A 14720-nucleotide genomic window follows, 5' to 3' on the forward strand; every position below is an offset into this window, starting at 1 on the left:
CCTTGCTCTGTTAATTACTCTTTCACAGGAAAGTGACACAATTATTGACTTTAAGCTAGAGAAGTTCAGAAGTAGGTAAGGTTCTTGGAACTTCAAATATTCTGTGCTGATTAAATTTTTTCCAAAGCTTATTTAAAACAGCTTCCCTTAGAAAAGGTGTAAAATGCATCCCTGTCATCTGATGCGTTCTGGGCTGCCAGGGCACACTGCTGGCTCAGATTCATCTTGCTGTCAGGAAGAGCCCTGAGATCCCTTTCCATAAGGATGCTCTGCTGCTTCTCGCCCCCCAGTCAAGAAAGTTTGGCTGGATACTTTTAGCTAGACAGGGCTTTCTCTCCTGATCAGTTTCTTCCCCTTTTCATTTTCCTCTACTTTTAGTTTGGGCACATGCTTTCAGAATTAAGGTTTAGTGCAGTTTCTTCTGCCATCTACAGTAGCTCTTCCTCTGATTTGCCCGAAGAGATGCATTGTCTGCTCTGCTACTTTTTAGCTGAAAAACTGAAAAGTTTCTGAGGTGCTTTGTCCAACTTTTGACTCTGGTCCTTGGGTATCTTCAAAATACCTGTTTGGCTGTAAAGGCTGTGCCAAAAGTGCATGCCTTATTCCTATTTCTGTGCATGTCTGTTTGATCGGGCAATATTTCTGAATTCAGGGCAGATCTACTCTGGAAGTGGCCTATCTCGACCCTGGCCAATATCTGTTGATGGCATCACTTTAGGCAAACCTGACCTGTTGAAACATAATTTTTCTCATACCAGCTTCCCAAACTTGTGAGGCTGTTGCTATTTCAGGTGGCTTAAAAATATGTGCACAGTTTGTACTTTGAATGTTTAATAAGCTTAAAACATGAAATATATAATGCAGCTTGAACTTTCTAGTGTTATTTCATCACCAAAAAAGCAAAGTCTCGAGGCTCCGCAATTGCCTTTGTCAGAATGTAAATTCCAGCATGTAATACCCAGGCTGTATGTTTCAGGAAATCAGTATTAACCTATTAGCATGCCGTTTTCCTTGGAGAGGAGCCATCTTCACACTGAGCCTGTATTCCTGCCTCAAACCTTCCTGTCACTGTTCCGTATCCACGACCCAGCCTAAGGCTGCCTTTGACGGTTCCCGAGCCATTTCCTGCATACTGCACTAGCACTAATTGAAAATTTGGGTGGCCTTGCTTATTTATTTTCATGGAATGTAGTGGGTTATATTTTCATGGCACTTTCTCAGCAGTGCAACGTTTCAATTTCAAAATCACTGCAATATGAGGAAAAGTACCCCCCAAAATTAAAAAAAATAACAATAAAAACCAGCATACCTTTGATTAATTTTTACAGTAGTTCTTTTGTAAAAATATATAATGGAAAAAGAATTCACTGTTGCTTTTGTCTCTCAAGATCAGAGGTAAGAGCAGCAACTTAAATACATGTACAAGACGATCACACGCAGACACAATGAGTCATGAAAGTTTAAGTGCACAGATGCTTTGGAAATGAAAAGATAATATAACGTGTATTCTTTGCAAGTCTTGCAGAGTTCAATCCCTACACGATGTGTGTGTGGGGGGGAGAGAAGTAGCCTCCCTGCTCTCTCTAGGCAAATTCCATCTCTGCTGGCATCTAAGGTTGGCCCTAGCCCTGTGTCTCCCCACATTACTGCAGGACTGCAGTCTCACAGCAGCCGGGGTCACTGCATCATCCTTGCCTTTGTGCTTATAGGTGCACAAATGTGGGTACATATACTTGCCTTAGATTTCAAGATTGTTCAAATCTTTTTCCGAATCCCTCCTCAAAATAGTGGACCTACATCATTTATTTTTTTTCTCTTATTCCCTCATTTTTTTTTACTTTATTGCTTTTTTTGTTGTTGTTGTTGGGAGAGAGGTTAAAAAAAAGACTGGTGCAAGTACGTCAACATTAACAAACAATACTGTGTTTGATTTTATTTTTTCAATATTCTAGCTGGAGCTATTGACATTTTTGAGAAACATACTTCAATTCCTGGAATGTGGGCATACAGAAATGTGTCCTGATACATTTGCCATTAGGATACTGATTTGTATCCCAGAAATTATTTCAAAGAAGATTGAACTGAATATAGACTTAGTTCTTACCTGGAGGCACATACCTGTAAGATTGCCAGATTATTTGAATTTATAGATATTTTAGAATGGAGATGAAACTGGGGGTCAAAAGGAAACAAAACTTCAAACAAAGGAAATCCCTATTCCTCTTTCTGAGTTTTCAGGATACCACATTGGAGATTCATATGCCACTGAAATTTGGAGATTTTTTTTTTAGTCAAGTGATCACCAAACATTTTCTTGTAATTGAGTAAAATACCAAAATAAATGGACCTCTGCAGCTCATTCCAGCATTATTTCCAAACTTCCTCCCTGCACATTTCCCAGGGAAAAGGTTGATTTTGACAGTTAAAAAAAAAAAGTGCCCCAAGCTATGGGTAGAGCAGCAATCTCTCCAAATGTGTTTGGCATGTGCAAATGTGCCTTGCTACTAACTTTATATTTACAGCTGGCTAATTTTGCCTTGAAAATGTGAGCAGTGATCAAAAAAAGGGGTTTCAATAGAATATAGTGCTCAACCCATCCCTCTCCTTGCTGAGGGTTTCTGTCCCTTGTTGAAGATGCAGCTACCCGATCACTTTGGCATTAGCAGAATGAAGGCATTGCATGGGATGGCCAGGAACACGTGGCAGGCACAACAGTCACTTTTTAAAGTGTATTTGCTGTCCAGAAAGTAAATGTATGTTGTATAATCGCCACAGCATCACTTGCTTTAGAAGATTTAGAAGATCTAGGTTTGTTCCTTTAGAGGTAGTGGAGGCAGCTTTGGTGGATGTTGGGGCATGGTTATTATGCAATGGAGAGAGCTGACAGATTTGCTGCAAGGACTCTTACAGTCCTGAAAAGTAACTATTAGTGCATTCACAAACGATCACCACTGTACCAACCCTTCTTTTTATTCTTGGTTTTTCTTTCTAACCTTTTTAATTTATTTTTCTACAAGTGTCTCTTTAAAAAAAAAATGCTAAGATTTCTGTTAAATTCTGACTGACGTTGGCTTTAACTGCAGGTGATAGCTTTGAGAAACTGCTCTAATGGAAATGTTTCTATCCACTGTTCTCACGTGCCATCCTTTTCTGTTGCTAGAAATACTTGCAGAAATAAATATATTTTTTCTGGTAAATTTGTCTAATACAGCAGTTTGCTCAGTTTGCTCGTAACTGAATCATGACATTGTTCCTATGTGAGAAAATGGAAAGATATCAACATAAATGGCTAGGCAGTAGACAGTAAGAGCTTGGTATGAGTCTCACTGCAATTAATAGTTGCACAGGAGCACTAAGGATTTTTTGAACTTGCCTAGTGCATACTGGCTATGTAAGGAAGGATGACTGTAGTACCAGGAATAGCATCATTTCTGGTAGATGCTTATTTAGATAGATCCTCAAGGCTTCCAGTGAAGGAGACTCAGTCTATTTCCTAAACAACCCATCCAAGTATTACACTGTTCCTACTGTTTCTGTTCTTCCTAATGTCTGACTTGAGTATTCTTTGCTACAGGGTCTGCTACTTATTGTCCTATCCTTCCCACATACAGAAAAGCAACTCTTATCCACTGCAATGGAACTTTCATCAAGCTTTCAGAAGTAGCTAAATATTGCCCAAATATTGGTTTTGGATGTGCAAAACACAATTATAATAACAAATAGAAGATAAAAATGTTTGTTGTAACAACATTCAGATGTTGACTGTTACGTATGCTTTGAAATGTGCATCTCAGTAGGTTCTGAAAGCATGTGTGGTAGGCACCTGGACCTTTTGAAAAAAACAGCCTCGAAATCTGTAATCTAGTAGTTTCACAAGTATCACCAGTCCCACTTTGAATAAAGTGAGTCAGGGTCTGAATAGTGGGCAGAATTGGCATAGAGGGTTAAATAAGGCTCAGCCCAACAGATCACTGAAGTGCGTACTTAGTTTAAGTATTAGAGTTCAGTTCCTTTGGTAAAGTGAATAATAAAACTGAACGTGTTTTAAAGTTAATGGGAATGGGTAAGTGCTCTCTTGGATCACAGCCAGAGCCCTCAGCACATTTCAGAACTAAATACAGATTTAACAATATAAATTTAAGCCACTATGTTTTTAAACACTAACCAGTATTCTTTTCAGAAGTTTCTGTGGAAATTGCTGTAGATCTGAAGGCAAAGCTAACACCTCTCTCATGTACATTTACTTCTGATAGTCTGCTGAATCAAAGAATAAGTGGCAATAAGAAACATTAAAAACTTGTACTGTGGTTCATTAAAATCAAATATTGTCACGTTTTAATGATTTTCAGATTAAGCTGTCTGATCTGGTACCTTTAATCACGCATTTAGGGCACAGATCAAAAACCACATTTTAATGTTAATTGCTTGTTTGATATATTAAAACAATTTTGCCTCTAGAAGAAACTTCACGATTACATCTAATATACTCTAATCTAAAAGCGCTACCTATTTTTTTCTCCTTTTTTTCACCGTGGAACAATGAGAGGTAGAAAGGTCAGGGGGAGAAAAGAGAACAGAAGAGATAAGGAAGCTTAGGAAGAAGAAAATTACAGCCAAGAAGGGGTTTTGAAATAGACGGAATGTTTGTTTATGTCATCAAATACATACGAAAAAAGCTGATATCATTTCCTTTAAAATAAACATGGTTTTCCAAGTGCATATGTACGTGATATGCCTGTTGTGTAATCAGACTTTATGTATTGTTCTGTATCAGTTGTCAAAAAAAAGTCCCCATTATACTACTGATTGGACAATATGGATCTGGCTCCAAAGAGCTTGCAAAATAAAGCTATGTGCCTGCAAGACATTGTACATGCACATGAAATTGCAAATCTGGCTAGCACACAGTAGTAATGGCAAAACCCAAACTGATCCTAGGCTGTTCAACATATGCTCCCTCCAGAGATGTGTCACTAGAGCCTGTGAATGGGGCAAGTGTGGGAAACAAGTGTTTCTCACTGTGTTTCATCAAAATCAACTCGGCTATTAAATATGAGGCCTCTGCTACTCCTGCTGACTAGGGCATATCAGGACATGCTGACTGCTACCAAAGCCTGTGGAGGAAACTGGGGTGGGCAGGCAGCAGGACGAGAGAGCAATCTCTGCCTTCCTTCAGCATGATCTCAGAAGCCACCAAAAAATATCTAATTAACAGCTTTTCCTTGCTTGCTCCTGAAAGCAGGGAAGTGTTGGCAGTTACACAATGGATCGCTCCTGTGGAAAAAAGGAACAGAATTTATCCTGCGTTTCCAGGGAAAGAAAATGCAAAATGGTCTTTGAATTATTATATATTTTAACTTTGAAAATAGAGATGTGGCGTAATTTTAAGCTGTTGAAGGTTTCAGTTTTCTTTTTTTTTGCATCTACCATTTTAAAATACACACGGTAAATGAAGGTCAGTTACAGAACTATTAAAACTGATGCAATGTGGTCGTGACACCCGTGACAGAGCTGTAGTATGCAGCATTCAGTATTTTTAGCTACAGAGAGTAGATTAATAATTTGTTTCATTGGTGCTGTTTAGAGAAACAATGCCTCTGGGTCAGTAGTGCACAGATTCCTTGGACAAGCCTTGAAAGGCAAGAATTAGAGTGGTGTTAGCCAAGAAAGTAAAATAGTGACAGAATTTTGTGTACTGCTGGAAATTGTTGAAAGTGCAGAAGACCATATTTTTCGTTTGATGTGGAAAAACTGAGTGTACGTGTTCTGGAAGAAAACTCAAAATATCGTGTGCATTAATTTATATGTTGTTTCTCTTAAAGCATACCAGAAATCATCTGGGGGCAAACACTGATCAGTACGTTGTTTTGTTCTCTACCGCCTTTCGGCTAAGATGAATATATTTCACAAGGGTTTTTGGCTTGAACTCCTAGATAATGGTCAAAAGGTTGCCAAGGTCAGACAATGTATTTCCGTATCTATTTATTGAAAAAAGTAATAGAAGTGTAAGATTTAGGTGGATCACTTCCTAGATGTTGGTTTCACAACATACATCCGGGTGATTTTCGGTTTAGGAGGAAGCAGAAAGCAGCTGGACTTGGGTGCATGGCACAATACAGGAAGTCTGCCTGGACTTTGAAATATCTGTACGAATTTTTTGCAAAATCAGTGAGAGATGCTAGGAGCCAATATCTGCAGGGATGTTCCATCAACGGATCGAGAAAATAAAGGAAGGGGAAGCTGTGAGGTGAAGAAAGCTTGCGCAATGATTATAGATCTGTTACAGTGGAAAAGGAAGGGCTGGGACTACTGCTGGTTCAGATCTATGGTCTTTATTTCAGAGGCACGGAAGCAGCCCTCTTAATTTCAATCAGTTGAAGTTAAGTACACAAAGAAAAAAAAAAAGGAGGTGGTAATTTACAGATCAGGTAGCTTCACTTTGTGAAAATGGTCAAGCAAAACCTCTGTAAGTGTTCAAAGGAAATTATAATAACCAACATGTATTTGTCAAGAACAAATTCTGTTAAACCGATCTGATATCCTTTTACAGTAAAATAGTAGTTATTACACAAAGGATAGAAGTAGTAAAACTTCATGAATCTTCATTTTAGATAAGTGTTTTTTTGCAATGTTCCTTAAGAATAAGCAAAGGCAATACGGTCCAGATTGAGAATCCCATAGGATTAGAAGAATGACTGGCGAAGTGTTTGCAAAATGGCCCAATATCAAAATATAAAAGTGCACTGAGAGAGGTTTCTTATGGGTTTGTCCCGAATCTGACACTACTCACTGCTTATTGCTTATCTGACAACATACAGAATCTGAATATAGGCAGGACAGGAAGAAGACAACAGCCAAGGGTGTATTAGAGAATAGAATTGGAATTCAGAGTGATTTTGACAAACTGGAGAGTTTTTTAAAGAAAAAAATACAACACAAAAAATAGTACTCAAAAGGTGCAAGTGCAGAAAATCAGACATGGAGTCATCAGTTCCCTGGATACAGGAAGGGGAAAAGTAAACAGGATTACAGTTCCATAGAAAAAATGTAGAGTGAATCACAGGCTAAACACAAGTCAACGCTGTTATGCTGCTGTAAAAAGGCAAATGCCATATGAGGGTGTAGGAAAAGGAAGAGAGACTCCAAAATAGGCAAAGCAATTATTTTGCTCTGATAAGCCATAGTGTGACTACAATTGGAGTTTATCTTTCTTAAAATGTTTTTCACCTGAAAGATGACTCGCAGGGGGCATTGCACTGAATGGCACTGAGTGCCAGAAAACGAGAAACGCTGTTTTGCTTAATGAGTAAAACATTACAAAGGAAATAGAGCCTGACAACAAGTAAAATGCTGCCCAGTGAAGACAGAACTCTCGCTAAGAGGATAAAAGTGCAGCAAGGAACAGTGAGGAGTACACATTGAAAAAAAAATGGCCGTTAATGGCATGAGTATTGAAACACTGGGAAATGTTGCCTGAGGAGCTGGTCAAAGCACCATACTGGGATGTCTTTGAGAACAAGACTGAAAAAACAGTTATGTTATAAGAGAGGAATAGATGTTCCTGTCTTGGGGCACATAACAGAACTGAAAAGGTGTGTTCTTATAATCAGTTTCAGCCTTATGCTTCTTAGCTTTTTTCTTTTCTTTAGATTTCCCTGGTTATAATATTCACCTCACAAACTCAAATAGAAGTAGGGACAGATTTGATGTCTACATGCCAAAACAGAAGGGTGATAACTACAAGCTTGAAAGGATTCAGAAATTAGAAAAGTCCTGGAAAGGTGAATATACAGATTAGAATCAAAGAGTTTAATCCATACAATTCATCAAGAGCAGGTGAAGGCGTAAACCTGCTGCGTTTTACAAACACCTTCAAAAGAAACTAATTCTCTTAAGAAGCAGTCTTGCAATGGACTTTTGCTGCAGCTAGATGAATTTACCTTTTCAAATAAAATGTATATTTCTATCAGTTATTTTTCACATTAGGGTAGCCTGGTGGCCACTGAGAAATCTTCATAGGTGCAGTGATGCATTCACAATTTCTCCAACTCTCTGAAATAAAATGAAGAAGTCTTTCTGAGAAACAACTGCACAAAGAGCTTGGTGTGGGAATGGCTGGAGGAAATCCTACAGCTTTCCATATTCAGGTTAGACAAGATTATCATAATAATCTCTCTTGGCTTTCATATCTGTTTACCCAACTTTGTAGAGAGATGTACTGTTTACAGATCACTGTCAAATCTGCATAAATGGATTAGAAAAAGGCATGAATGAGCAATTACTTTTGTGACCCCTCCGAGGAACGATACTTACTATTTACCAGGTCATTATATTACAACTTGTCGTCTATTTCCTCAGTTTTAACAGCACAGATTAATCTCTCTAATGGTATCTGGAGTTCCATGGAGTAATATATTTATATTAGCAGCATTATATATGACAGCAGATATATATTATATACTATGGTATATACATATTATAAGCTATATATTTGATTGTGTATCTGACAGAACTAGTTTTCCTCCTTTTGTTCTAAAAGGATGTGTGGGGCAGTGTTTCTTTTCTCCAGTGGGTTATATCTGCAGTCAGTCATTGTCAGCTTTGTTCTGGAGTCACTGAAGGGGTAAGTGATAGTTACCACATGGTCATTGCACATCAGCTGGGAAAGCCACCCACATTAGATTCAACAAACTCCTTCACACAGGAAGCTCTTCTCTGACAATATTATCCAGAGCCCCTGCAGATCATAAGAGTCCTGGGTGCCACTCTTGGCAACAGCAGGATTTGTGAATGCGTATGAAGCCACACGCAACCACCCTCCAGTGTCTTGGTATTGCAGACTTTAGCCTCATTAAGTTCTTCTGACAGGTTCCATAAGACCAAGATCGGCATAAAATCACAGCCAAGCAGCTGGTTTAAAACTTTAGATGGGTAAGTGATATTTCCAAAGGCACAAAGATCTTGCAGTCTTTTCTCACTTCAGCTGACACTGGAGCTTGTCTCTTCCAAAGCTCAGATTCCCCTTGTTATTGATTCACCCTTTTACGGTATTTGTGCTTACAAGAGAAGTGAAGTCACAGTCAACTCCCCACAGAAAAAAAAAAAAAAATCAGCCTGACTCTGTAATTTGCCTCTGGAACTAAATCTAAACTCAGAGTTTATTGCAAAATCTCCCAGGCAGACAGTTCCCTTTGTGCACCTCTTAAAGCCAACCAGATTTAGGGGCATGCAATCCATTCCAAAAGAGCATCCACCAGGGCTGCACCCAGGTATGTGGAGGGCTGGATGGAGATTTCCGTATCAACCCAAAATCTCAAAGTAGTGGTTTTATTTGGCACAACTGGTGACAGGCTTTTCATGAGAAAGCACAAACAAGTTGTCAAGATGGAAAAACATCATCTTCAAATGAGTGGCAAAGAGTAACACTTCTTTTTTTAATGTGATGCCAACTTTACTTTTCTTGAAGGACAGATGAGCTGTCTTTCTGCACTGGTTATTAGCAGAAAACTGCTCAGTCACCAGTAACAGCTTTGGAGTTAATCAGAGAAAAGAGCGAACCCAAAGTCTCTCATTGTTCCCCAGGCAGATGCCGTGTGATGATTTAACAAAGCTAGAGGAAAGAGTCAGTAAAGAGCTGTTTATTCATCCACTGAGATGTTACAGCCTACACTATGATTGTGCAGCTGTCACCTCTGGAAACAAACAAACAACAAAAAAATAAAGTGTGGGAAATGACGTTTCTTTGCCATAATGCTTTTTATGGCAATGCTTTTTTATGATCTTTGAGGTTGTATGAAAGATAATTTATTTTTCCGACTAATGTTCCACTCTAGGTCTGGTTTGGCAAAACTGAGCAACTGATTCTCGTTTCTGTTTTCTCCCTCATTGCTTTTTATCTGCTTTCCATTATGATTTCATTTGCACTTGGCTTTCGCAACTGAACTCCAAACAATCTCAGCAGAAAGGGAAAAAGGATGTCTCCTGATCCTTTCCAAAAGGAAGAAGAGCCTCTGTTCAGAGGTGCCTCGTGTAGACAGATGGTTTGATAAGATACCTCCCCACATTTTCGTTGGGAAACCAGGACGAGTTTGCATGACCAAGCTCAGCCTGTGCTGCCTGCCTACTGACAGCTCCTGCAGCAGCTGCGTCCTGTTTCTGTGCAGCTCTGCAAGCGGTGCCGGAAAGCCACTGCCCAGGGGGTCGGGCTGCTGGGGAACAACCTGAAAAAAAAGACAAGAAATGGAATTTCACAGCTTTCCTTGTTTCCTTTCTGAAGAAAAGTAGGTCTCTTTTTTGTACAGATGACATGAAAAACATTGCGATCGCCACCCGCCCAACAGTGAGCCTGACAGGTGAGAATGCCCCATGGCGTTCCCCAGCACCACACTCTCCACTCCACAGATTCGGGACTGGCGTGACGGCCATCCGCAGGCTTCACCACAGGGCCTGCAGTCCGCAGGATGCAAGCAATGCTCCTGGGAGGCAGGAGATGGCAGGAGCCCGTCCTCCTGCCCCACGGGCACGGCGCTGGCCTCTTCTGCGCACCACCACGCAGCCCCTGTGCTGCAGATACCTGGGGTGGGTTTCTGTCCGCACACGGCACTTGGGGAACACACGAGTTTCGAGTTTATTAACGATGGCTGTCGCTGCTGCCGTCACTAACGTCATCTCAGTAGAAGCGCTTCCTAGCGCTCCACTTCCTCTCTTCCACGAGGGGCTGCGCCCAGCCCGAGGGCGGGGCTTTATTGGGCGGAGCTCGCGGCTCACCGCCCCTCCTCGATCTCTCCGCGCTCCATCGATGTCTTCGGGCGGCGGCTGCCGGTGCCTGCGCCTGCCGGACGCGGAGGCGCTGCCGGGAGCGGCGCTGCCCCAGGTGCCGGATACGAGCTCGGCGGCGGCGGCGGCGGCCGGTGAGTGACAGCGAGTGGCCTCCCACCCCTCTCTCCCTCCGCCGCGCACTGCGGAGCCGGCTGCCATCGGGGCAGCCCCGGCCATTCCCCCTTGCGCCGGGGCGGAGACCGTCCCCGTCCCGGGAGGGAGACCGAGGCGCTCTCCCGCCTCGCTCCAAGCCACGCCCCTGCCCCTGGAGGGGTTCGCGACTGCTGTCGGCGGGCCGTGGGGCTCCGCGCCGTGTGGGAGCGGCACGTTATGCCGTGTGGGAGCGGCCCCGTGGGCGGCCGTCAGGTGGTTCCGCGTGTGCTGGAGGCTGTGCAGGAAGTAGGCCGGGAGAGGCACGGGCGGAGCGCCGGCGAGTTAACTTAATCGACTTCAAACTTAGCTTAACGAGGAGCCGCGGCGCGGTTCCTCACTGAGGGGAACAGCTGCCTGGACGTGGGGGTGTTCCCGTTTCCAAAAGGGGACCTGCCGTTCTGTCCCGTTCTGCTGGTTTTCATCTTCCAAACTATTGCCATTTCCCCCTCTTGTATTTATTTCCTGGGTATTTCCTACCTCCTGCATCTTGTTAGCAACGTGTTACGTTAACAGCTTCTCGCACAAGCACTTAAACGCTTTGAATTGACGTCCAGTAAGCTGTCATAGCTCTGGCACAACATCAGGTCGAATCTGAGCTGTTAACACCCATTGGTAGGATCACAGAATGGCCAGGGTTGAAAAGGACCATCACGATCATCTAATTTCAACCCCCCTGCTATGTGATTTAATTTAAAATTGTGATCTCACTTTGATTTTCTGCACTTTCTGATTGTAAACACTTTTTTTTTTCCCCTCCTTATGATTTGTATGCATTTCACTGCAGCAAGGTTTTGTTTTCCTTCTGATGGAGTTGTCAAACCACTAGATGGGCTTCTGGATAGAGTCACAGAATGGCTTCAATGGCTTAACGATCATCCAGTTCCAACCCCCTGCCCTGGGCAGAGCTGACACCCAATACTTTCTGAGTTGTTTTTTTTGGTTTTTTTTTTTCTTTTTTTTTTTTTTTTTTTCCAGTTGTTTCTTAGTTGCAAACTGCAACTGAAACTTGTCACTTAGAAATCCAACCTCCTTTGCTTGCTTTTTTTTTTGCTCCCCTGAAGAAAAGCTTTGTAATTCTTAGTTCCCTATCGCCGCAGTTTCTGTCACAGCTTGCACTGACCCAGCAAGGAGCAGCCAAAAGCATGCCCTGCTGCTGCTTTCTTTCCCATGGATCGCTTAGTTTACAGGGTTGGTGATTTATGCCCACCCTTGGACAACAGTGTTTTTACTTAACTGGGGGTTCTGTTGTTTTAAACAGGATGCAATGATTTTCATTATACGAGTGTGATTTATTTCAGAGAAAATGTTATTAATTTAACTTCTGGTGGCATGTTTTTTTTTTTTGGCTTTTTTTTTCTGTATGGAAAACTTAACTTTTCTTAGTGTTTATCAGAGGTGAAAGGATTCAATTAAACTTACTCTACCAACCAAGCTTGCACTTTTTTAATTTGCTTTTTCTTAACACAGAATTGTCTTGTGTTTTTGTGGCAGCAGTTCAATAAATTACAATTTCTTTTTTTTCACTAATTCCTCTAGTGATGTATTTGCTTTATCAGAAATCGGTGCTGAATAGCAGTCTAAGTTAGTGAACATTTTCAGAACTCATTGGCAAATCCATTCAGTTCTATTCATGAGCTTAAAAAAAAAAAAAACCAGAAGAAATGTCTGGTGAATGAAATATTCAACACTGTGCCTGTCGAGGTTCTATTGAAAAGACATTTTATCTTCAGTACTGAAAATAATGCTCACTAAGTGTTTTGGGACCTGCAGTATTCAGATCTTAGTGTTTTAAGTTGTAGGATTCCTTGTGTTGAGAACATTTGGGGCAAAAAACAAATATTAAAGATGTTAAAATGTGATTCACCATGAAAAAGCATCAACTGATACAGTCTGTTCATGATGCTGCTCCTCACAATGAAGCTGCGCTGAAGCACATTAAGTGGTAGACAAGAAACAGAGGCCACTGACCTCTTTTAGTGATGAAAGTTTGAGATATGCTATGTTAAACCCTACTTAATCAATTTCTGTCAGTGTGAGGTGGCTGGCTGTAAATCCAGTAAGTCTTGAGCGTTGTACGTGAAACTAGTCATCAGTTGTGTGTTACTTCTGATTCTCTTCCTCTGGGCTTTTCTGCCTTCCCTTTGAATCCATTTAAGGGACAGGAGAAGAGCAGGACCTGAATAGCATGGTCACAAAAGTGTGAATTCAGAAGTTATTTTGAAAATACAGGTTCTGACAGCCACAGAATGAAAGAACACATGAATTAAACTACGGTTTTGTTCTCTTGAACAAGGCAAGCTTGTGAAGCACAAGTGGATATTAATTACCTGCATGTATTTCAAACGGTTGTGCATTACTTTAATTATGCAAAAAAGGACACAAACATTTTGCACGGAAGAAATCAGTAGTACTTCAGAATGAAAGACTTGTAAATAATACTCAAAAGACTGCATGTGTTACACTGAATTTATTTTCTGCGGGAGCTTTTCAGTATTAGCGGCATCTGGTGCTGTACTTATAAGCAAGCTGAAGGGTTGGAATCAGAAAATAGCTAAATGGATATCTCCAGCGGAAATCAGACACTGCTCTTCAGCTTAACCTTTTGTCTTAGACCACCTACCTTCTGTAAATCTGTATTGTGCAGTGTTGTCTTTCAGCTTGCTTTCCCCAAGAGAGGGGAGCAGTACTTGGTAATGGGAAAATTCTGTTAGTAAAGGTGCTTGTAGGGCATGGGATGAGTAGATAGTGCCCGCACAGGGCAATCGCGTCAGGTTGGTGCTTCATCTTTTGCACAGAACACAAGCATTTGTGTTTACAGCTTGAAAAATATCAATTTAAAAACAAGGCTGATTAAATAATAAAAAATCTTTCCCTTTACCCCCAAGTTATTTTTAAAGGAGTAGAATTCTGTCAGTGTTTCTGTCCAGAAGCAGTTGAACCGTTGATTGTTTTTCCAGTGTCCCAAATTGGAGGAGGAGGGGAGAAGAGGAGGGAGAACCTCATTTTTGTGATCTGAAAAAATGATCCGAGGCAGCTTTTCTAGAAGCTGAGTAATGAGACAAATGCCTGAAAATGAGGATGAATTGTGCGATTGTTCTGTTGCATATTTTGGTTAGGGGAAGGTAAGGTAAGCATTTAATATTTTAAACAAAGCTAAATCAAATGCCTCCTCTCTTCCCCATGTTTTGTATATATGGAGACATTTGCACTTTTTATGTGAATTTGGAACTATTTAGTGCTTTTTATTGAGAGGAAATTGATGTGTACCCTTCTTTGACAACAGTTATTAATCAGTGCATGCAGAGCACTCAGCGTTTTCAATAGAAAGTACTACGACTGTACTCAGGGATGGGTGTGAAAGCCTTCTTTCCTTGTTTGTTTGGATTTTAAGGAAAACAAAATTTCTGAAACACAAAGCCTTTTATAGGTTGTGTTTTGTTTTGTTTTTTTTCTTGAGCTTAAGGGAACTACAGACTGAGTTTTCAGTTGAGTATTCTAAAGCAAACCTTAGGTATGTTGCACAGAAGCCGGTAGAAGTTCTGTCTGTGCAACAGTGCCTGTGGATTAGATGATGATATAAATCCATGATGTTTCAGTTAGTTAGGTTTACATTCTGTATTTTTCTTTTCACTTTGCAGCTATGCTGAAAGTAGAGTGTGCCCTGCGTTCAGACATTCCCATGATGCTTCCCAAAGTCCTTATCAGGTTTTGATTTTGTGGAGCAAAATTATCTTTTTGAATGCCAAATC

At 41.0% G+C, this 14720-nt stretch overlaps 1 protein-coding gene and 1 long non-coding RNA gene across 2 annotated transcripts in view; one reads left to right on the forward strand and one right to left on the reverse strand.

Annotated features, from left to right (window-relative positions):
- Window positions 1-9618: 9618 nt before the first annotated feature.
- Window positions 9619-10701, reverse strand: LOC125690709 (uncharacterized). Its single transcript, XR_007375752.1, has 2 exons — window positions 10574-10701; window positions 9619-10220 (listed from the first exon to the last, which is right to left on the reverse strand). It is a non-coding gene; the product is annotated as an uncharacterized LOC125690709 (long non-coding RNA).
- An 81-nt stretch (window positions 10702-10782) lies between these two features.
- EXOC2 (exocyst complex component 2) overlaps window positions 10783-14720 on the forward strand; it is a 127291-nt gene continuing 123353 nt past the window's right edge. The window contains exon 1 of the mRNA XM_048939216.1: window positions 10783-10910. The gene's annotated coding sequence lies outside the window, so the exon portion shown is untranslated. The remainder of the gene's footprint in view (window positions 10911-14720) is intronic.

Source organism: Lagopus muta, chromosome 3, assembly GCF_023343835.1.
Source record: "Lagopus muta isolate bLagMut1 chromosome 3, bLagMut1 primary, whole genome shotgun sequence".
NCBI lineage: Eukaryota > Metazoa > Chordata > Aves > Galliformes > Phasianidae > Lagopus > Lagopus muta.